This window comes from Dasypus novemcinctus, chromosome 20, assembly GCF_030445035.2.
Source record: "Dasypus novemcinctus isolate mDasNov1 chromosome 20, mDasNov1.1.hap2, whole genome shotgun sequence".
Lineage (NCBI taxonomy): Eukaryota > Metazoa > Chordata > Mammalia > Cingulata > Dasypodidae > Dasypus > Dasypus novemcinctus.
Window position 1 is genome coordinate 16,323,934 of NC_080692.1, and position 25,820 is coordinate 16,349,753.

A 25,820-nucleotide genomic window follows, 5' to 3' on the forward strand; every position below is an offset into this window, starting at 1 on the left:
AGGTAGAATTGGCATCATTTCATTTGGATTTCTTTTTTCATTAGTGAGTATACTTAAGCTTATTAAAACAACTGATAAATCATTAATTATTTGAGGGACTTGTAAACCTCTTCAAAATCTGCAACCTTATCCTAAATTATTTAAAGAGATTTGTTGACCTTTTCATAGATTAGAAACTTCAAGATAATAATTAACTTTCTTCATTTTTCTTCCTTCTGAAGTCCCTACTTGGTAATATGTAACTTAAAACATTGAAATATCTTACAACACATGCACATATCAATGAACAACTAAAGAGCATTTTTCAAAATTTCAGTTTCAGTTAAAAACAAATTATTAAATTAAAGGAAAAATTGGCCTTTAACCATTTGCATTGGTTTTTTTCTCCTTTTCTTGTTTTGTAATAAGATTATGTCATCTGTTGATGGTGCAATAAAACCAGGGCCTCGCATGCAGATTGTTTTCATATAAATGTTTAACAGATTTTGGATGTCATTTTCTGTTAAGTAACCAGAGACTTTGAAATATTTGTGTCTCTGACACAATTTAAAAACTTTTAGAAAAATATCATGTAGTGACTCTTAAAAAATGTAAAATAGAGTTTATATAATGTATGATCTTTCTCAGCTGAATCCATGAGAGGAAAACTTGGAAATAAATTATATAGACCTAGGAATGGTTAGGTTAACTATGATGCTTGAATACAATGGAATATTATGGAGCCATACAAATTGAATATATAACATGGTATTTATGAAAAACTTAAAAATATAGGGTTGAGGGTTTTTAATGTGATAATTTAAAAAGGCAGACTGCATATTATACATACAGAATGATAACATAACATAACATAATATATTTTAAAAGGAGGGCAACCCACTCGTGTTTACTTATAAAAGGAGAAAATTCTGATCCTGGCAGAATTGAACAGAATGAACATGGCAGATGTCTAATACTTTAAACTTTTATCTCAAAAGTGCCACAGGTTTTGCTTTTTATCCTTAGCATTTATTACTTGCCCATCCATCCCTTCAATTTGTTACACAGTTTAGAATATGGTGTCTCCTGACTTTTACCATGGCTGGGTTTCCTGAACTGGCACCACGTCTCTTCTATCATGTGTTCAGCATTTTTCCTGACAACCTGGATTTCTGCCTTCAGCTAATCCTGGAATTTCCCAGTTACCTAGATTTTGTCCAGGTCTCTATTCAAGTGGCCCAGACTTAGGATGCGAACTACCTGCTGTGCACACAACACACTTAGCAAGTCAGTGTATGCTCTCAACAAACTTGAACAGCCAAGTCTGTATCTCTTCCAGATTTTTTGAAATTCAGTTTTCTATGGACAGCATCCAAATGAAACGAGGTGATCATTATTTCCAAGTCAAGGTGGCCAAGTGTGCCCTGGTCTCTTCCCCTAATCTCTGTTTCTGTTCCCCTCCCACACCTCTGCATTTTCAGAGATATGCCCTGCGCCCCCGCCCCCCGCCGGCTCCCTGTGCTGTGAAGTCTTGCTACAGGATAAATCTTTGCTGCGACACACTTAAGTGACTCCAGGTGTGAGGGGAAACTGAAGTCCACCTTGAAGCATAGTGAAAGAATCAGGTGAGAACCAGGAATAAATTAGGACAGTAGAGACACATTTTTATTTTTAAAGCAGTTTATATTACTCTATAAGAAAGATTCTCATTTTCTCCAAAGATAAATCCTGAAGAGCTCACCCGTGGCTCAAGTGCCTTCCAAACCTTCTTTAGGTATTCCTGTGGGCTGTGCCTCAGTGCGGAGTTTCATCAAGTCCTGGAGAAACCACTCCATTGTGCTGGCTCAGATAGTTAGAAAAATTTTCATTGTATAGTGCATGAAAATTTCCATCCACAAGTTCAGGTGAGTAATGTTGGAGATTTGGACCCAAAGGGTATCGGGAATGAAAGAAAGTGAAAGAAAGAACGAGAAAGATGGGATCAGGGGGTCTGGGAGTAATAACTCTTCAGACAACTTTATTGTTTTCAAGGGGCTCTTTATATACCCCAGTGTATGTGCTAAGAAGCAGGCAATCATAGCCTACGTGCCAATAAGCACAAACATAGGGTACGTGACATTAGGCAGTAACATGTATTAACTATCAGCATTACCCATAGTCTAAGGAATTTTTAAAAATCTTATCTCAAAGTACAAAGTCTAAGTGTTCTATTTACTACAAAGGTATATGCTCATCTTTTCTTTCAGCCTTTAACAGCTTCATCCTATCTGCTGGGAACTCTTAATTATCACATTCCTTAGGTTGCAAGCATAGCCATGGAGACAGCACTAGCATGGAGACAGCACGTCTCTCCTTGTGAGGCCACTGTGCCTCAGTTTCCAACAGAGTAAGATAATAGCGCTCTTTGTTTCTTGAAGTCACTTTTATATTTCAACCTTCATCATGCTTGGGTACTGTTAGTGGAGGACCCTGCAGTCTCAGAGACTTGGGAAGTGTCTCTGGTCTCAATCCCTAGTTCCACTGAAGGAAGACAGTCAATATTTCTCAGCAATGTATATTGATTTACTTGGAAAAATTGATCTTGGAAGGAGAATTTATCCCTAGGAAGTGGATGATTTAAATGAATGTATTTTGGAGTTTAAGATGGAATGACGTTTTGTCTGTTGTGAACAATGAATGCATAAACTTGCATAATAAAAGTTTCGGGGGTCTGGTGTGAGGGGTAAGGAGCTGTATCTTCCAAGAGACAGAATTTAAATGCTTTGGAAATGGGGTGATGGTGAAAGGTGTATGGGAGAAGGGAGTAGAGAAGAGGGCTGGATGTTAAAGGAGCACCATTTTAGCCTTGGGAGTGATGTGGGCTATAGGTGGGAGGCTCTTTGTCTCTTCAGAGATAACCTAAACTATCTGTGACTTGTGGGTGTGGGATGATAAAAGGCTGCAGTCCTGCCCTTGGTGACCATGGCAAGAACTCCAGTCCCGGGAAACAGTTTAACAATGCAAGGTCTATAAACTTTAAATATTCAGGGGAAATGCAAACAAAATATGCTAAAAGCTTATCTAGAATGCCTGAAGTCCATGCTAAAAGCTTACCTAAAATGTGAAAGATATATATGCTAATTCAAGCCTATTGAGAACTGAAACAAAGGGACCATTTAACCTTTCCTCTCTGTACGAAAGGAACTTAAAAGTCTTGTTCAGGGCTCAGGATTGAACAGAAAGCTCCCGAGTCCAGCTGGCCATCAATAAACCATTTTTCCTTCTCAAAATCATTCCTGAGTCCTGGCCTCTCTATACGCAAGTAATTGAACCTCTCTCAAATTCTACAACAGGAGCAACTTTGGGAAAAAGAAAAGTGGTATTTAAGGGGATTTCATGATGGTTTTCTTCTGGTATCTAAGGAAATTTATATCCATGGAATTTTAAGTAAATTCCATTTCACTAACTCTTGTGTCATAGATTCTGTTCTGTCTGAACATTCCCACATATCATCCCCTATGTGAGTGAAGGAGAAATCTGAGGGTATTCATAGAAATATTACCTTTTCTGAATCATTTTTATTTTAATATCACCCAATACTTGATCCAAAATATTAGAACACACTGAGGATCAGTCATTTCCATATATGCTACCAATTGGTCTTTCAATATGAGACTTTAATGCATTTACATTTCAATACTGAAAGTAACCACATACTTCAGACATTTTCCTATTTGTTTTTAAATGTATCTTCTATATTTTTGATCCTCTTACTTATGTTGTGATTTTCTATTGCACCATTTTAATTCCCATCTCATATTTTTCCATTATTTATTTTAGTTGTTTTTCTTAGTGGTAACCCTGAGGATTAAAATTAACATCTTAAATTGTTAACATTCTAGTTAGAAGTCACACAGATCTATCTTTAATTGTATGAACTAATATGTTATCTATGGCCCCTAGTGTTCTTTTGTTTAGTGGTACTGCCCTGTATTTGTTAAATTGATATTTGAGAGTCAAAGACAGAACATAACATTGCTTTGTGTTAAATTTGTCTGATCATTTTCAACCGTCCTTCTGGTTGACTGATTCTGTTATTCAGTGAATTTGGCACTCATAGCAACATTGTGTCAGGTATAAATCTGAATAATACACCCTTTGTGTTTCATAGGTAAAAGTATCAAATAAAGCAGTTTCAAATTATGTGCCAAACCATTTTTTAAAAACCCTCTATTTTAATTAGTGTTATCAGCCTTGAGACTGGCATCCAACAGGTTACAAATTGTTCAAAACCATTGAAATACTCACCTGAACTTTTCACCAAATGTTTTGATGAAAGGCTTAGACATGATTCCTTCCTCATTTTCCTTATTGAGCTTTAGGAACTTTGTGTTATTTAGCTTTCATAAGTCTATGGACTTTCCTGTTCTCTGCCTATTAGTAATTTCCAGTTTCATTCCATTATGACCAGAGAAAGTGCTTCATATAATTTCAATCTTTTTAAATTTATCAAGACTTGTGTTGTGACCCAGCATGTGGTCTCTCCCATTTTCAAGGAAAGAATGTCTTAGACTTATGAGAGAAGTGTTGAAGACCCATATACTTCTGCCCAAATGGCAAGGAGTTCATCATGAAGGAACAAAGGGAAACATTGCCACACTTTCTGTGATGACCCATTCCACCCCGACTTCACCACCATGCACAAACCAAGCAGTCCAAATGATTGCTAATCTTTTAGGTTTCTAGAATGGTCCTTGGAGAATCTGGCCCGGTTCAGGCCTCCTCCTCACTGTGCAAAGGCAGCCGTTGGAGCAGGGCAGGCTGTGCCCTGGGGAGGCTCCTGCCACTCCCTCCCAGGCCTTGCTGCTCCTATGCCAGGATCGACCTGTGGTTCTCTGGGCTAATCCCAGGTCACTCCCTGGACAAGTAGAGCCAATCATACACCCTCCCTCCACTGCAACAATGTGTCATGACATCATTCTAGTCAAAGAAGCTCCCAGTTCTCCACTTCTCTTTCCATTGCATCCCTTGGTCTAATTTCTTTGGAACAATTACCATTCTCTGAAAGCATCTTATTTTTTTCATGTATTTGCTGGTTTGTTTTCAAATATAATGTATAAATTACTCAACACTGCAACAGCCATGCCTAGGATGTCTCCCCAGTACATAGTTCGTGCTCAAAAGGAATTTGTGAATGAATAATAGTGAGTTCTGAGCATAATCGACTATAATGGTTTTGAGTTATTCTGTTTTCTTCTTACATTTTATGATCCCCAACCTCTCAAAATCCTTATTCAGAGTTCCATGCAAGTTCCACATGCAAAGGGAAATTGATATGCATATCCCAATCTTGGGGCATTTTAATGGAATTGTTAGATGAGTTTTATTATTAGAAAATTGATGCAGTTGAGCAATCATCACCACAATCCCATTTGGAATCCTTCCATCACTCCAAAAACATTGCCATGTGCAGGCAATAACTGCTCCCAATCCACAGCCAAGGAACCTCTTACTTACATTCTGTTTATAGAGAATTATTCTTTCCCGAAATTTCATATAAATGTCATTGACAGTATGTAGTCTTTTTTTGTTTCTGTTATTTCACTTAACAAAATAATTTTGAGCTTAACCCAGGTCATTATGGGTAGCAATAGTTCATTCCTTATTTTTACCAAATAATATTCTGTTGAATAGATATACCACATTTTGTTATTTCACTCACCATTTGATGGCCAGTTTGATTGTTTGTAGTTATGGGTTATGAAGAATATTGCTGCTATGAATATTTGTGTACAAGTCTTTGTGTAAACATAAGTATTTATTTCTTCGGGTGAATACCTAAAATGTGGAATTCCTGGGATATGATAAGTTTATGTTTACCTTGGTAAAAAACAACCATATCATTTTCGGAAGTGACTGTACCACTTTATTTCCCACTACCCACGTATGATGGTTCCACATCCTAGTCTAGTCTTATCCTGCTTTTGTTGGTTTCCTTGCTTTGTTGTTTGTGCCCACTGGTGTTTCCACTTTGTGAGCCTCTCCATTTCCAGACTGGTACATATAGGAGGCTAAAGGAAATCCCAGGAAACCTGCTACCCAGCTGGTAATTGAATCCTGAGGTCTAGGTCCCAGGACACTTCACTTTCTTTTCTCCACCATTCAGAATCCTCAGATGCTTTTAGGTATAGTAGGGACAGAGGAATAATGTGGAATGTGGCTCTCCCCTTTGTTGGCGCCAGCAGCCGGTGCAGTTGTTAAGAGCATGGACAACTCTAGGGCCACACTGTTTAGGATCAGGCCTGGCTGTAGCACTTCCTAGCTATGTGATTGGCCCACAGTCCCCCTATTCCTAAAGGGGGGATGTTTGAGGATTAAATAAGTGCATTCAGATAAAAGCCTTGAACAGTTGTGAGCATGTGCTAAGCATATAAGGCTGTGGTCATAGCTATTGTATGAATGCAAAACCTGACTCCTTCTCCACAACATTCTTCTGCCTCCCTGGAAGGACAGTCGTCTGAGTCATCAGCATTCCCTGTCTTGGTGTGGAGATCCTGATGTCACAGAGCTAGTCACTGGGCTGTAACTGTACCGGAGCTACACTTTCAACTTTATAATTGACATTCGAAACCAGAAATAATGTAAATGACTTACCAGTTTTAACTTCTTGTTTACTGTTGCGTTTTTAGTACTTAACTTAGTGTCAAGCATATAATAGGAATTCAACAAATTTTTAAATACTAATACAATTTTTTAGAGCCTAATACATTGGTGTCACATTCCCATTTCTCCCAGTCATGTTGCCTGGTAACCTCGTGGTCATCTTGACCTCGTACACTATTAGAGCTTAAGGGAAGCTGAAAGTTCAGCCAGGATTAAGACACTTTAAAATAATAATGATAAAAGCTAATAGTTATTGAATGTTCAGTTTGTGTCACACATATTAACTTGCAACAATACCATTAAATAGAAATTATAATTATTGCCATTTTATACATGAGGAAACTGAGTCAGAGAGACAATGTAATTTCTGTTGAAGCACCCTGGAGGTGACTGGATTCAGTGTCTTTTGTTTGTTTTGAAGTTTGTAAAATGAAAGTCAGGTGATTATGTTCACAAGAGTGTCCTTTGCAATCTCTGGGTAATGACATTTCATCATTTTCCATGCATAGCCTTCTTTTATTTTATCATTTTTATTGAAAATTAATATAATAATAATTGTGACTCCCATTCCATGTTTAATTCAATATGCGAATTGTACTTTTTAATTCCACGAAGGGTTAGTGAATTTTCTATGCTCACATATATGTTTTGTAGAGCCAAGTCTTAAACCCATGTTTCCTGAGTAATGAGCTGGAATTCCTTACAGCTCCTCTTTTCCTTCTATTTCCCTCATTCATCTCTATCTTTCCCTCCTATTCCACCCCCCCGCCCCGCCCCATCCCACCTCCAGCGTTTCTCTTTCTGACTTTCCAGAAGTGAGGCTGAGAGTGAAATGGATAGTCTGGAAGGGCAACAAAGTAACTGGACAGGGTTGCTCAGCTAATTAATGAGTATTTAACATTTTTTCATTACCACATATTGATTTTTTTTTTCACCAGAGAAACTCAAATTTATAAGATGCTGTTAGATCACAGCTTGCCTACCACATCCCCTCCAAGATACCCTGAAATGGAACTTGAATCTGCACAGAAGAATCACTTCTTCCCAGGGAAATTTATTTATTTCAGTAGTTCTTAATGGTTATACCAAGTTTTGTCCCTATAGTTGCCATTCCTTCTGGTTTTCATCACCTGCAAAGTTGATGAGCATCTTTTTTGAGCCTCTATTCAAGGAGGTGAACAACAAAATGGGGTTAAAGACAGGACTGTAAATCTTTACAGAAAACAATCAGATAGGCCAGCGTTGGCCAGTTAATTCACTTTGATCATAAACATGTAATAATTAGCCCAACTGATTGCCTTAACTCAAGCCCATGTTGCTCCATTCTACTCAAAACCTGGAAGAGTTTAAAAACACTGGGGTGATTGCATATCTGTTGTCCATCCAGGCCTATGTAATATTGGTCATCATCTTTACATTTGCCTTACCTTCCAAAATATATGCCAGGCATTTTCATGTTCCCCAAAGTGCTAAGGAAACACCGGGGGATACATATCAGCTAACATTTCTAACATACTACATTTCTAAGAGGGTGAAAATCATACCCTTGGTCCCACCCTAGAATGTCTATAAAATAGATGCTATCTCTCTCATTTTTTCCTTAATCTCTAGACAAATCATAATTTTGGCCTTATTGAACAAAAGGAAACAGAGACAGAGACTGGATTAGGTGGAGATCATTATGTAAAATTAATTGTAATTCTTTTTGCAGAGACTAAAGATTTTCATGCCTCTCCTATAGATTACAGACTTGCTGAGAGTGAGTTGCTAAATAACATGGATTTCACCACAGGAGATGTTTCCAATGTCAATCTGCACATGCCGGAGATCTTCGTAGGAACATGGCAAAGTCTTCCTTGTTAATATTCTTCAGTAAATGGATAATTAAGGTGGCCCACGAAACTAAAATAAGAAAGAATGTTGGGTATGTCAATCCAATGTTTTTATCTCTATTATGAGGCAAACATGGTTTCCGTGAAGATGACATATGGTGAAAATTTTAAATTTTATTTACTGGCTTTTTGATATAGTCTACCTTTCTAAATTCTGTAAACTTGATGTTCTAATAAGGTTTCTCTTCAAAGGAATTGAGTAATCAATTTATATTCCCGTACATGCAATTTGACACACATCAATGGAATACTGGAAATATTCAAATACATTCTCTTCCCTTAACTACCTCTATGACATAATAAAGAGATTTCCTGGTTTTTTAAAATTTGGAATCTCCCTGAAAGCAGGAACTCATTCTGACTTATGATTAAAAAAAAAATTTCTAACTACATATTCAGCACTAAGAACTATTTTGCATGCTACACATTACTGGTAGCAATTTCACTTTCATTGTAATAATTCATTAATTATTTGCTAACTGCCATGTGCAACATACTATATCAGATTCGCAATTGGATAAAATGAAATGTAAAATATTTGGTCCCATATCCAAGTAGATTATTATACCTTAAAGATGATTTTTGTATAGTAATAACAGTACATGATATAAAGAGATAACAAATGATTATGACTGAAATATTTAGTTGGTGGTCAGACTTACTTGTTTCTTCTCAGTTTCCTGTACTTTTTCCATTAGTTCCCTATTTTATTCTTCTTTCTTCTTTATTCCATAAAAGATTATCAATACTATATAACAGGTTTTGAGTAATTAACTATCATTGTTACTCTTAGCATGCATTATCACTGGTATTCAGTATGAATTAAATTCCAAATAGCTTTCGATACTTTTTATTGCACATCTATAAACGTAGAACCTTAGAGCATGAATGAAGAGTAAGTATCTATTGGCTGTAAATTATCTCCATCAGTGGAAGTTTTTCCTCAACATTCTTCTTTTGGTTTTAAATCTTTCTTCCCTTAACCTTAGTCATTATTTGCACTGAGATTTCCATAATTCAGAAAATGAAAACCAGTGGTTCTTAAACACCAAACCAAGGCCAGCCTTGAAGCGTAAAATACAAAATACAGTCTTTGGGACCTGCAGTAACATGGAATGGGAAGAAAGGGAGAGATTTGAAAACTATTAAAGACATAAAATTTACAGAACCTAGTGAGTTATTACATATTGGGGTGATGGTAATTTTTGATTGAACAAATATAGAAATGATGGAGATGTCTCTTTTCATCATAAGGAATTGCACGGGTTTGGAAGAACAAGATCATTTAACTGAGCTACATTTGCAATTACCATTGTGTATTTCCACCATTTTGTTGTGGAAATAAGAAGCTAACAGAGAAGCTGCAGATTCAGCAATGACATTGGGTTGCTCTGTAAAGTGACATGGAGTGATGAGTGCAGAGGAGCATATGTGGAGGTCAAGTCTGACGCTGGCCATGCTCACCCCCTTGCTGAATCAGTTAACAGAGCTCTGGAGTATATCCAGTTTGAGCATTTCAGGAAAACTTCTGTCTCATCCCTATCTCAAACTGTCCTCTGCCTTCCTGGTATTGAGACAAATTTTCAGAGCTCTCTTCGATTCCTTACTTGAAAACATAATGAAGCAATAATTAATTTCACTTATATTTGAAAATTCATATAGTGAAGATTTTGGTTTATTCCATCTAAGACCTCCATGACCTATATGACAATTGAAATTCAAAAACCTGTTAGGAAAGTAGGAAAACATTTATTATATATTAGATTATATAACTGTCAATTGGATAAAACAAAGAAAATACTATTAAGAAGGAAATTACAATATATCAGTTATAATATTTTAAAGATATATAAATATATATTTGATACTACAGAAACTCATCAGAAATTAAAATGGAATGTAAGTTCTCATCCATAATGGCAACAGTAACATAGGTTTTGATTTAGTAGGACATATAGAAGAGATTTAAGTAGAAAATTCTAGAATGTTATTAAAGAATATATTAAAACAGCTGACTAAATTGAAAGTGATAATTGAAAGTTATCACTTTCAATTATCTCCTATGGAAAGTTGATAGTATAAACATGTCATTAATTATTACTTTTTTGTATTGCAAACATCACTAACATATGCCCGAGTAAGAGGGAGTTCTAGTATGGATAAGACACTGCTGTCCCTAGAACAGGTACACACTGCATATCCCTGGGAAACCAAGACTTCTGTTCTCCTTAGCTTCAAAATATTTGTTGAATCCCATGACTGAGCATCATTGTGTTCATTTGTTTTGCTTCTACCAATTGAGCAATAGAGAACAAATAAAAGGAGTCAAAGGCTGGAGTGTTCCACAACTTGAAAATTTAATAGAAAATTCTCTGCCATAAACTTTAGACTCTAAAATGCTGTATAATCCAGATAAGCATGAACTACTCCAATAAAATTGGTCTGTTTAAATATTGGCATTGTGGTAATATAAAAGACAGCTTTAATAGCGCATTAGACACAGTTGAAATGAGAATTAACTAGTTAATCCTTCTAGTTAACTAGAAGGTAGTAATGAAGAAGTTATCCAGAATGATGTACATTGAAACCAATATATGGGAAAATAAAAGTGATTGAAGACCAAGGGGAACAAGTATAAAGTTCTATGATATATCTATTCAGAGTTCCTGGAAGGATAGAGGGACACGTGTTCATAGAAATACTCAGAAAGGTGATAGATGAGAGGATAGATAGTACATAGACATAGAGAAATCATGCATAAGTGTTAATATTTTAAAATCGAGGACTATAGATAATAGGGCTTTATTGCACTATTATTTTAACTTTTCTAAATATTTAAAATTTCAAACTGAAAGTTTAGGAAAAAACTACCAAGGAACAAGCGAAAAATTATTATTAATCTATGAATGAATTTACCAAAAATGATACATCAATGCATTTATGGAGATAAAATTGGTATTAACTAAAAATATAGGCAAGCGGACTTGGCCCAGTGGATAGGGCATTCACCTACCACATGGGAGGTCCGCGGTTCAAACCCCGGGCCTCCTTGACCCGTGTAGAGCTGGCCCATGCGCAGTGCTGATGTGCGCAAGAAGAGCCGTGCCACGCGGGGGTGTCCCCCGCATAGGGGAGCCCCATGCACAAGGACTGCACCCCATAAGAAGAGCTGCCCAGCATGAAAGAAAGTCAGCCTGTGAAAAAATGGCGACGCACACATGGAGAGCTGACACAACAAGATGACACAACAAAAAGGAGCACAGATTCCCGGTGCCGCTGATAAGGATAGAAGCGGTCACAGAAGAAAACACAGCGAATGGACACAGGGAGCAGACAACTAGGGGGGAAAAGGGAAAGAAATAATAAATAAATCTTTTAAAAAAATAAAAATATTAAAGAACTCCTAAATAATTCGATATTCTTATTATGATCATAATTTGGAATTTTCAGTCTTGTAAAGAAGTCCCTTGTCTACATTTTGATCTATGGTTTCAATGCATCTTATGGAAAACCTTACATTTTTTGGAAATTAATGATGTTATTGTAAATTATATATAAAAGAAAAAGCAGTCAAAATAATCAAGACAATCTTAGGCAAAGAGAGGAATAATTATTATCATTTTGGATGGCAAGATTTATTTGGTAAATAAGCCAATAGAGAAAAGTGAGCTCTGAAACAGAATATATAATAGGACAATGAACATTTGTGGGAATACAGTCACTTTAGAAAAAGTTTGATGTAATTAAATAAATATAAACCTCCTCATACTATATTTTCCAGCAATTCCATTCCTAGATCTTAGAATATACCCAATGGATAGACTTGTAGCAGGAGACACATGGAAAATGTATCTAGAAGCATTATGCATAATGACCAAATAAAACCACAAGTAAACAAAAAAAATTGCAAATGGTCTTAAGTGTTTTGATAAATTATGGTGTATTCATCAAATGGAACACTATGGAGATGTAGAACTGAACAAAGAAAAACCACATGCAATAATATTGATGATTATCATACTTACTGTTAACTAAGGGAAGCAAATTATAGAAGAATACAGTTTGATTCCACATATACAAAGTTCAAAGAAGTCAAAATGAAAGGCATCTTGAGTGATATACTTGTAGGTAATAAAATATAAAAATAATCAAGGAACATAAGGATTATTATAAAACTTGGTAAATGGAAACTCTGAGAGAAAGAGATGATCAGTAAGGATCAGAGAAAAGATATGCTATTTCATAACCTGATAGTCCAAGGATTTTCAGTTGATTGTTGTTATTTTGGATATACTTCTATGTATAGACATACTTTATGTTTTTGATATATTTCTTATTTTTAGATAACTTTTGGCAAGCAAGTTCACCTGCTCAACTCACTGCTCAAATTCACAACACATAATTCAAAGCCATAGTTTATCTTTTTCATGTCAAAATTGAATTTTGTGTCTCTGAAATAAAAATTTTAAATCTAAGTGTATATCATTTTGCACTGATTTTTAAGGAATGTATATAATCAGGGAATGTCTCTGAAAGTGATACAGGAATAGGCCAACTGATACTGACATGGGAAGAAACATGAGGTAATTTTGATTTTTTAAAATTAAATTATCTCTTTTTTTTTTAAAGATACATAGAAACCAAAAATTGTTACATTAAAAAATATAAGGGGTTCTCACACCCCAACTCCCCATTCATCCCACATCAACAACCTTTTTCATCATTGCGGCACATTCATTGCATTTGATGATTATATTTTGGAGCACTGCTGCACCACATGGATTATAGTTTACATTGTAGTTTACACTCTCCCCCAGTATATTCAGTGGGTTATGGCAGGATATATAATGTCCAGCATCTGTCCCTGCAATATCATTTAGGACAACTCCAAGTCCCCAAATGCCCCCACATCTCATCTCTTCTTCCCTCTACCTGCCCTCAGCAACTATCCATGGCAACTTTCTCCACATCAGTGTTACAGTTTCATCTTGTAGTGTTTAAATTTTTAACATAATTTTTTAAAAAACAAATCATTAAAAGTTTAAAATACCAGAGATGAGAAGAACATTTCACTTTACTATAAGAATGGGACCACTTCCTGCAGGAATTCAGGGAAGAAGAGATTTTCATCTGGACATTGATTTTCTCACTTTTAAGATAACAGCAAATATGCTGGGGATTATCCACTGTGGTGGGTTAGGTTGTCAGTTCTGGCTCAGAGCTGGCAATTAGGTCTTGGCAAAAGTATCTGCAAAATTTGGGATCTGAATAACACCTAATCAAACAGCTTTATGTTAGAAAGGAAGAAAATTAGATGTCACTTGACCAGGGTAACAGATTAAATTATAGAGAGATGGCGAGAACCCAAATTTCAGGCTCTGGCCCAAGCTTCTCTCTATCCAGTTATACTTTTCCTGGTTTTGTGGAGGAAGGAGAAAATATTGGTAGTGTAAGTGGCACATATATGAATGTGAAAATTTTGGGAAATAAATTAGGCCAAAAATGTGCTGAGATGCTTACAAATCAGAACACATGTGAGTTAATATAGAGGCCTCCTGAGGCCCACAGCATTGCTAATTTCCCAAGTTTTTAGAGTTAAGTTAGAATGACTAACCAGTCTGAGAATAGATATTTTAAAAGTTAATTTTAGAATATGGAGGAGAACTGGACTAAGATGTAGATGAAAGATTTGCCTTATCTTTCTGAGAATAGTCCCTTTGGTTAGATTTCCTCCACCTTTATCATCAACATAAACTGCCTACTTAATGCCTGAACCATGGATTACTTTAATAGTTTCACGTTAATTTTTGCCATATGGATGCTTCCTGTGTCAAGAATCAGAACAAAGGAATATGGTTTTCCAAGCCCAAGACAAACCTTAAAACGTCTCTCATCTTATTTTGACTTATCCTTAGTTTTAACTTAAGTTTTCACACTTAATGAATGTCCTTACTAAAGCAATTCATGCCAAACCACCCTCACCACCCAATCTCTGGTCATGCCTAAAAGCTCAGATAAAGTCCATCTTCATCTTAAAGGTGTTTTTAACTCTTCCAGCCCTCCTTGATCTCTTCTCCTTTCCTCTAAATTCTGTCATATACTTATGTGCTAATGTCTCCCTATCATTTTCACTAAGACTTTACAAGGCACAGATACAATTAACGGTTCTATGACTGCCCTTCGAGACAGGTAAGGTGCGCTTTAGAATATTCTGGTCCACAAAGGTAAGATGAGTAGGAGGGGAGGATAATAGGCATCTGGAAGAAGTGGAGGAAGAAGTATGTAAACAACAGAAAAAGAAAAGTTCCCAATGGGCTAAGTAGGCTACTCACCTGGTTGCAAACAGGCTTGTACTTGAGTCATGGCTTGTTCAGGATCTTTTCCAGCTGCTTGTGGTTAAAGTTGGACACACCAATAGACTTGGTCAATCCTGCATCCTTACACTTCTCCAGGGCCTGGAAGGAAGAGGCTGTGAAGACTGGTTATGATAAATTCAAGAAACGATGAAAGAACAAGTGCCAAGAAATGACCATGAAGCTGACTGAGTTTGGTTTTCTCAAAGAAGAAAGTGAGAAATGAAAAGGGGGAGGAGAAGAATTACATAGAAAGAAATGACTATTTTCTTCTAGGCAAAAAAGGAGAGACTTGTACATTGAGGGAAATAGCTGCTTATACTCACTTTCTCTATAAAACTCCAATAAACTCCCCTCCTTGTTTTCCTCCAGTCTTTGTCAAAATCATGAATTGCTAAATTCAGTGTTGCTTATCTCTTTTGACCAAGCAGCAGCATTGGACACAGTTGATAATTTTTTCCTTGAAACACTTTCAACACTTGCTTATAGGCAATGAACTATTTTGGTGGTCCTCTTAATCCCTTGGATCTCCTCTTGCTAGGGTTTCATTATCGGTCTCATTGGAAGCGTCTAGTCTCAGGCTTCAGAACTCATGTCTTCTCTATCTTCTCTCACTCTCAAGTGATCTCATCCAATTCATGCTTTACATCCCATCTATTTTCCCAGATTCACAACTTGATATCTCCATCTTGTACCTATCTCTGTTGGAATGTCTGAATAGTCATCTAATACTAATAACCAAGTCCAAAACTGATCTACTGATCTTCTCCCTAAACTGTTCTTCCTGCAGACTTCTCCATCTCAGTGAATGCCAGTTCCACCCACCCATTTCCTCAGATCAAGGAACTCAGGATTAATCAGTTCTTCTCATTGTCTCAAACCCCTCTTCCATTGTAGCAGAATCCCTGTCTTCTCTGCCTTCAGAACCGGTCCAGAATCCAATCTTCATTGCCTCCATGCTGTCATATCATCTTCACTCTTCTTGATTGTTTCAAGTGTGTCCTAGCCAATCTTCCTGCTCTTGTCCTCTACTCTCTTGTCTGTAGTCCACAGGATTTAGATACAGTGCTCTTCAACAGAATTTTCTCTTATGATGCAAATAGTACCTGTACACCCTGTTTAATATGGTAAATACTAGAAAATTGTGGCTATTTACCAAATAAAATATGTGCTTGAAATACTGAGTTTTTCATAGTTTTGATTTATATTTAACTTAAATGTAAATAATCTTATGTAGCTAGTGGCTGCTGGATTAGAGAGTGCAAAATACAGCAGCCTTATGAAAAACTAAACCAGATCAAAACCCTCTGATAGCGTCAAAGTTCATATTGAACAAAAGTCAAAGTCCTTCCTAACATGCCCTTCCAGATCTGATCTCCCATTTACCCTCTGGCACTCTACCCTCTTACAGTCCTATGAGCTCTCTTGCTGTTCTTTAGTTACAACCACTCTAGCACTTAAAGGCCTTTGAACTTGCTGTCCCCTATCCTTAGGTAGGCTTCCCTTAGATATGTCAAGATTCACACCTCATTTATACCTCTGCTCAAATGTCTGAATTTAAAAGAAGATCTCACTTAGATGTCTATGAAATTGCAAATCCACTAGATACTTCCCCCAAAATATGCCCCATCTTCCTTATCTTATTTTATTGTTTTCACATAACTTATCACCCTCTGACCAGTTGTGTTTATCTTTTCATTTGTTTATTTTCTGTCTTCTCTGATGTGGATGTGGGAACAATGAGGGCAGAGACTTTTATTCCCTGTGCCCCATACATAATAACTGATCAGTATGCCTTCAGTATGTCAGAATACCTTCAGTTTGAATGTAGAAAGAAGTAGGTTGAGAAATGGTAGAACATACTAGATTGACACACGGAATACCATATGATAGAGTGGGTGCCAGGCTGAAAACCATAGTGATGGGTAAGTCAGTGGGAAATCACTTCCTTATCTCTTGCCAGGATAGGTACAGATTCATTGGCTCAGTGAGGAGCATCAGATAATAGACGAAGGATAGGCATTGGCAGTTATTGAGTTAACTGGACATTTTATGATTAAACTTATCAATGAAATTCTGTTCAAGAGGTAAAACTTCTATGCAGCAAATAGACACAGAGAACAGACAACTGGGGTGGGGGAGGAAGGGGAGAGAAATAAATAAATCTTTAAAAAAAAAGAGGTAAAACTTCTACCTAGGTTATGTTAATTAAAATTAGCAAGAATCAGGTTAACTAAGCAAAGTAAGATTGTTCGGAAAAAAACTTCATTTCTGAACTTTTGTCAATATGCAAGTGGAGACATAAAAATTCTACATGTCTTACTCTCCCTTCTAGCGGAGGTTTAGGCTGAAGGTAGGAGTGTAGATGATGTTGCAATTCCAGTTACTTTTCTGAGATTTTATGTGTGCCAGACACTCACTAGTCTTGGGAACAGAGGATTGATGAAAGCCATAATATTAATATAACTCAAAATGCAATTTCAGGTGCCTTTCTAGAACCAATAGACAATTTCCCTCTTCCATCCTCCAGAAGGTTTTCCTGTTTGTACAGAACCTCAGTAGCCATAGGGTTGTGTCAGCTTCACTTATTAAGACAGGTCACATGTGTTACCAGGAAACTGCTACTAAAGAATAAACCAATTTTAGAGCTTCTAGAGAATTTTGTGATCCTTTGTCCACAGCTGACTATAAATTTGAGAGCACTCAGGTTAAGATTCATCTAGGGACTATCCTAAATTCTTACTGGTCCAAGAGTGAACCACACCACCCCTCTCTTGGCTTTCTCACCTGAGCTTACTCTTCTGAGGAACAACACTCACCTCCCACATGGCACAGAGATCCACTGTGTTGAATATAGGTTTTCCATGTTCATCTTTTGGCAGAAGGTCCTTCCTGGGCCAGAATAGAAGGAGTTATTACAGGGAGCTCACAAATGAATGCCTCTGTCCTTGGTTGTACTGACAGGTCATCAAGAGTTGGGTTGGGACCTTGAGGATCCATGAGGTTAGTAAAACGTTCCAGTTCTAATTTTTTCAATGTGGTTTGTATATGCAGTGGTAATAAATGTCTTCAGAGACAGGCTTTATAATCTCTTCAATCTATTAAATGTTCAATAACTATATTTTGCCCAAGATTCTAATGGGGAATTATAATGGACTTATGTTACTTTTGCCTGCCCATTCTATTCTGGAAAGGTCTATCATTCATCTGAGAATGCAGTCTATTATGTGTCCTCAATTTGCACCAAAAAATGCAGTATAACCTTGTCCCAAACTGATGATCACATTTCCTTATCCCATAGACACATGAAGGCCCAGAGGTAAAGACACAGAACACAGTCTATCTAGATTGTTCTTAGGACAAACATGGAGGCTGGAAGAGTCTCTAATATTAATCTCCATGTGTTACTCCAAGGGCATATTGGACACCATGGAAAATCTGGGACAAAATAAAGCTGAAATGAGAGAATTCAGAGATAAGAGTAGGAAAAAATGAGGCATTTCTGAAAACATTGAATCATTAAATCTAGCATTCTCTTGGATATCCCATTTGCATAATAAAAAAACCTCTTACTTTTGCATAAGTAGCTTAATCATATTTCTGTTATATATATTTAAGAATCCTTACAACAAAGTCATTGGATGAGAGCAGGATACCAAGCCCTGATTGAAGTGGTGCCAACCATAAGAGCAAGGGCTGCAGGACCCTGTAGAGCCTGCTAATTTTAGGCCAACCCAGAGAGCAACGACAAACCTCTTTTCAGCTTCAAATTGGTGAGAGATGAGAACACATTGTAGACCAACATGAGGCAGTTTCATTGTGTACAACAGCTACATGAAAACTGTGTCTGTGAAGGTCCCCAATGGATTCAGAAGACATAATTATGTCTATGCCTTGGACCCAACCAGGGATATTTATTCAAGATTTTGAGGCAGAGGCTTTGAGTTGCTAAACCTTAATCATTTGGAGGCATGGTGTAGGGAATTTAGGGATATAAACATTCAATAAAACAGAGTTGAATGAATGCAGGTTCACAATCCCTGCATCCAACTAAAAAGTATATTTCAATCATTCATATGAATGAAAGGCATGTGGCTAGAGAAAGTAAAAATGGTTTGATCATGCAAATTGCTGACCTTCAGAGCTGTTGGGAAATTAATGTGTAGAGGTCCACACAGTCCAGCTGGAGTTTCATCAGTGATCTTTCCAAGGCTGGTTGGACCAACTCTGGTCTAAAGAAAGTGATCCAAAGCTGCAGAGGTCAAATAAAAGACAGGTTGCATTATAACTTCAGCTGACTTGGTGAATGAGATCAAGGAAGAGAACACAGATGGAGTGTGACTAGTTGAGCAAATCCACAACTGAAACTTTTTTTTTGGATGTTTTGATATTTATTTATTTTTTATTTTTTTTGTCATTTCTTTTTTTTTTTTTGTAATTCATTTTTTAAAAAAATATTACATTCAAAAAATATGAGGTCCCATTCAACCCCACTGCCCCCACCCCCCACTCCCCCCACAGCAACACTCTCTCCCATCATCATGACACATCCATTGTACCTGGCAAGTACATCTCTGGGTATCGCTGCACCCCATAGTCAATGGTCCACATCATAGCCCACACTCTCCCATGTTCCATCCAGTGGGCCCTGGGGGGATCTACAATGTCCCGTAGTTGTCCGTGAAGCACCACCCAGGACAACTCCAAGTCCCAAAAACACCTCCCCATCTCATCTCTTCCTCCCATTCCCCGCACCCAGCAGCCACCATGGCCACCCTTCCCACACCAATGCCACATTTTCTCTGTGGACATTGGATTGGTTCACAACTGAAACTTATTCACCATTTTTACTAAATATAAGTTATACTTGGATCATTGATCAACCCAGAATGTAATCAGTATGTATTGACCTAATCTTTGAGTTTCATTCACAATACCATTCCTTTGTTAATATCTTTTATATTTTATGGCTCTCTACAGTGTAAAACTGATATGAAAATTTTTGAAAGGAAATAGAAGAAAATGAGCAAAGTATTATGAAAGAGATGGAAATCTTGACAAAGTAAAACAGATGATAGGGGAATTCTAGCGTGCATAGTAAATGATGAACACTGAAAAATAGGCTTGCTGGAAGACTTTGGTACCCAAAAAAAATGTTTCCCACAGGCATTTTTTTAAGGACTTTAATGTCAAATCTTGAATGGTTTACTTGAACCAATATTTACAGTTTTCTACTACTTGAACACTTGATTACCTCAGAAAAGAAGTTTCCTTTTATCTTGGGTTTTCTTTTCCCATGACATATTAATAGAAACTATTATTTTTTGAATATGTTCCTCAATGGAAGGAATTAACTCAAGAAGTAAAAATCATTATCAAGTAATAAGAATGTCCATCATTTGATTTATATTTTGTAGAGTTTACAAAGCACTTTCTGGCAATTTTTCTAGTTCCACCTTCATAAAAAGAGTTAGAATGAATATTTTATATTACTCTGGCATGCATAAGGAAAGGGAAGTTGGTTTTCCATGGTGGTATGTGCTGACACATTTTGAGAAACTTTAGAAATCTATTTTCAGACACTCTGTAGGCTCTTTTATATTGCTTCCCTTTTCATTTTTATTTTTTAAAAGCCTCTTTTATTTATTTATTTATTTTTCTTCCCTTTCCCCTCCCCCACCCTGCTATTTTTGTTGTGTCCATTCACTGTGTGATCTCTGTTTCTAGCTCTCATTTTGTCTTCTCTTCTTCTCATTCTCCTCTGGGATTCAAAGGGACCTCTGATGTGGAGAGAAGCTCCCTGTGATTTGTACTACCTCAGTTCCTGGTCTGTGCTACGCTTCATCTTGACTCTCCCTTTCATATTTCTTTTGTTGCATCATGTTGCTACGTAACTCACTTGTGCGGGCACTGGCTCACCATGAGGGCATTCATTTGCTGCATAGGCACTCGGCTTGCCAGGTGGGCACTGACTCACCATGTGGGCAGTCATGAAAGCACTCGGCTTGACATGGGGCATTTGGTTTGCCACATAAGCACTCACACAGGCACTGGCTCACCACATGGGCACTCAGCTCACCATGCAGGTACTTGACTTGCCACATCAGCACGTGGCTTGCCACACATGCATTCGCATGGGCACTCAGCTTACCACATGGGCACAAGACTTGTGACATGGGCACTGGGCTCACCATGTGGGCACTTGTTCACTGTGAAGAAAGCTTTCTCTTCTTCTTTTTCACCAGGAAATCCCAGGGATTGAACCCAGGTCCTCCCATACGGAAGGCGAGGCCTTATCACTTGAGCCACATCTGCTTCCCTGTTCTGTCATTTTGCCTTTGAGATTTGAAATTCAAAATGTTAAGATATTTCACACTGTCTCAGAAACAAAAAGGAAATCCATCCTGTTACCATAGGTCTGTCTGAGGCTATACTCCATGCCATACCATAGTGTTTTAGGCTAGGCTCAGAAAAGTAAAGTGATGAAACTTAAGACCACAAAATATGAGAAACCCATAATACATTTGTGAATAAAAGTCACACAAATTAACATAATTCATAAAATAGCTACTCAATTGATCATATCATTCCACGTCTACACACAATCACATTTCACAAATGTTCACACACACATGTACACACAACATATACACACACCTTCAAAGTATAGAATATGTCTTCTCTCTTCAGAGTGCCATCTGTAATCTTGACTCAGATGGCCCGTCCAACCTCCTCTTCATTTTGTACACATAGGCAGCATCAATATAATACCCAGCATCAATAGCTACTTTGGTGGCCTCCCCTACTTTACTCTTAGAAATCTAGAGGAGCAATGAAGGCAGTAGTTAGAGATTCGTTTTATTAACAGATAGTCATGTCTCAATGGCAGCCTTCACCAGAATCAGTTATTTCTCACTTCTTGTGTTAGTACTCCATGTAGGTTGAACGATTTATTCCAGTTTGTTTGGGACTTTCTCAGGTTTATTTTGGACTCTTATGGATGCAAGGAACACTTTCCGATCTAGAAAAAACTGAATGGTAGTTCATAGGCATTGGAAGTCCCCATGACCACTTTCAGGTCAAGCAATTCACTAGAAGTTCTTAAAGGACTAAGAATATAGTTGTTGTCATAGCTATGATTTATTACCATGAAAGGATACAAAACAAAATCAGCCAAGGGAAAAGATTCATACAGCTAAGTACACAGGAACTGGGTGCGGAATTCAAAGATTCCCCCTCCAGTGGAGGTACACTGCACTCACTTAACCCTTCAGTATCAAACTTTGACAATATATGGGAAATGTTGTCCACCAGGTAAGTTCACTACAAACTCAGTTCCCAAGCTGTTTAGAGGGGGATACTCATATAAGTCCACTCTGCCTAACACATGACAAATGTTCAGTCCCCTGAAGAAAGGAGCATTCAGCATAAACTTTCATTGTTTGTACAAACACATTCCACACAATCAATCACTGTTCTTGATGAGAAGACTATTGAACACTTCCTGAAATACAAGTGAAACTTGTAAGCAGGCACTTCTGACAAGAGTGGACAGCTTCGTTAATTCTTTTCTACACAGTCACTTTAGTCACATGACAGGATTATATATTAGAAGGAAAAATGTAATTCTACAATATAGGTTTACATAAGAGGTTATTGAAGTACATATGAGTCCTTACCAAGGCCAAGGATCCTTACCACATGGACTTCACTGTACTTGGTAAGAGGAAATATTTCTTGAATTATAGAAATGTACAGAGAAGCTACTCACTGCAATCAATCTAAAGCAGACAGCTGACAGCAAGTGCCCTAACTGCTGAGGTTCATTTCTTCTAAGAAGTTGGAAACAAGAGGAAAAGTCATGCCCAGAATAATCTATAGGTGACCAAACTCAGACCCTGAAGCACTGACTGAAGACTTTATCCCTGGACTGTCTCTAGCATGGTGAAACAGTGACAAAGAGGATTCCCCAGTGTCACACAGGAGCTGAATCTATGGCAGCCTAGGCTGGAAACCACCCATCCACACTAATTTCCTTTTAAAACCATGACCCCAAGCCCTGTACTGTTACCTCTTCAGGTGAATAGGTGCCAAACTCAGCACAGGCATGAAGTGTCCATAGTTTAGTTGCACACAATGTTTGAGATCCACTGCTTCTCACCCTTCAAAATACACAGGGACTGCTTTCTTTCCTTTTCTCCAGCAGATTTCTGAACAGCACCAAGACAATACCCTAACTGGAAAGGAAATGTCCTAATGGCAAAAGACATGCCCTAACTGCAGAAGAGATGCCCGCACTGCAAATGAGAAGCCCCAACAGCACTGTACAATTTTTAACAAAAAACGTGGTAGGAGTGGCCATGCTTAAAGGGAAATTACATTGAGTGAGAATAGAACTGGCACCATTTCACTTGTTTTTCTTTTCTCGTCAAAGGATTTACTAAAGTTAATTTTTCTAAGTGAGAAAGAAATCAGTTACCTGTTAGCTCATGGAGTTATCAAAGGCCAGTCACACGCTCCACTGGAGCCTGGATTCACTGCATCCTCCTGCTATCACTAAGCCTAATCCCTACAGCCACTGGTTGTTCAGTCTTTTCCCAAGTTCACTTTCTGTTCTTATATGATGCAGTGTCCTGCTCACCCAGGCTGTGGGTATATGAGATTTATAACTTCTGTCCATCTCAATTGTCCAGCATTTCATGTCACACATTTATCCAGACTGATAATCCTAGGATGAGAGCCACTCTTTCGACAGCAGGTGAACAGTATGTGAATAAAACTATTGGAATCATGAACAAGAGGGCCAATCATCCACCAAGGTCCCCTGGTCAATTGTAACAAATTGCACTTTGCTAAGTAACTGATTCGTTGATATGGCAAATTTTTCTGGAATTGCTAGATCAAGTAAAGTGTTGTTGCTGGGTGAATATCCACTATGACCTACCTGTCCTCCAGGAACAAATTTGATTCCTGGAGGAGGCCTTGATGTTAGGCTTAACTGAGATACCCTCAGGAGAGAAATGAGATGTAGGTGGAATCATCCTAAATATTCCTTGGAGAATTACAATATACTCTGAACTCTAGAATCTGAGAAGACTTCCAGTTTAAAAAATTTTTAGTAAGGATTATACTAATAAATATATTTGTACAAGGAAAGAATTTGTTCCATACTTATAACTTGCTTTTACATATAAACTCACTCAGTTTTCCATCCACACTCCTTAATCAGTATCTCTTCCTAAACCTCTACCCTAGCCCACATGTATGCAGATGGGGGAAGGGGTTGACAAGGGATTTGTTTTAGCTATAGGGCTCATAGTTATACCCATTATTTTTCCTTCCTAAAACCATTGAAATAATCAGGATTGGGTAAATTTGGTACAAATCCACAAGACAATTGTTTCTTAAATATTAGCAGCCTTGAGCTTGTCATTGAATAGGCTACAAATATGTCTACTACCCCATGCATATTTTTCTGTTTTTCACTAATTCTTTTCTGTAGTGCAAAGACATCCTTTTTCCCTTCATTTACCTGAATCAGAAGTCTAGGATCTTGATCAGTGAAAGAAAACAGGTCAGTATAATGCAGGTCTTCTTTTGTGAAGCCAAGGAAGATATTTATTTGTCTTTTAAGAGGCCTTATAAAATGTGCATTTAAAATTTATCCAAATACTTTTCCATAATCTGATATCATGGCTTATAACATGTTGTTACAGAATCTATCTTCCCTTCATAATGGGAAAGATATGTATCTCAGGCTGCCAGGCACCTCTTCTTTTTCTAATATTTCTTAAAGGACACCAGTGACAGATGATGCTCTCAAGATGCTCATAATTCTTAAGTGAACAGGGAACAGAATTCAAGATAGTCCACAATGATGCCCACCTCTTGTATTCACACCCCAATATAATCCCTCCTCTTGAGTGTGGGTTGTACTTGTGATTCATTTTTTAACCAATAGAATATAGAAAAGGTGAGGGGACATTAATTCTGTCATAATGTTTACAAGATTGATATGTCAATCCTGCTAGCAGACTCCTCTTTTGCCTGCTCAGATCACACACTTTGATGAAGCAAGTGGCCAATTGGTAGAGGTCTAGGTGGCAAGGAACTGGGAGAGGACTCTGGCCAATAGCCAAAAGGGAACTGAGAGCTTCAGTCCAATCACTTGCAAGGAACCAAGTTCTGCCAGTGAGTTTGGAAGTGGATGCTTCTCCAATCAAGCCTTCAGATGAGACTGCAACAGCTGAGGCTGGCACCTTGATTACAGGCTATGAAGGACCCTTCATGTAATGCATAGCTAAGCAGTGTCATGTTGACAAACATTGCTACAAACTTAGTAGCTTAAAACTGATACAAGGGAGACAGGTCAAGTCAACCACAATAGAGCATCATGTGTGCAATACAGAAAGACACATATAGAATAATAGGGCAATATATAGCGAGGAACAGTTAACCCAACCTGAACTTGTCAGACAAAGTTTTAAGATGATCCCTTAGTAGAATGTTCAAGAATTGTGTGACAAGTTATAACATTAAAACAATAATTATTGAATAGATGTAACCACTTAATGTCTTAGTAGACGCTAAGAATATAATAGTGATAAAAACAGACAATATCTGTGACCTCATGGAGCTTACTTTCAAGGAGAGGATTAACTTCTATACATGTAGGATGAAGAGAACATCAAATGATGAGAAGTGCTATGAAGAAAAATAAAGGAGGGGCAAAAGGATAGGAAATGGAAGGAGAAAAACTTCATAGAGAACCATGCCCGAACTGTACAAGGTATTGCCACCTAAGTGCAGTGTAACCGACTCTTCAAAAAGCCATTCCACCCTTTATCAAGCTAGCTATTTCAGGATGATGAGAAACATGGTAAGTCCAAGGAATTCCAGGAGCATGGGCCCATTGACACCCTTCATTTTTTGTGAAGTGAGTTCCTTGATGAGA

At 37.5% G+C, this 25,820-nt stretch overlaps 1 pseudogene; it reads right to left on the bottom strand.

The window, feature by feature from the left end:
* Window positions 1-14,680: 14,680 nt before the first annotated feature.
* On the bottom strand, window positions 14,681-25,180 carry LOC101439569 (aldo-keto reductase family 1 member C23-like protein; annotated as a pseudogene).
* Between the last annotated feature and the right edge of the window lie 640 nt (window positions 25,181-25,820).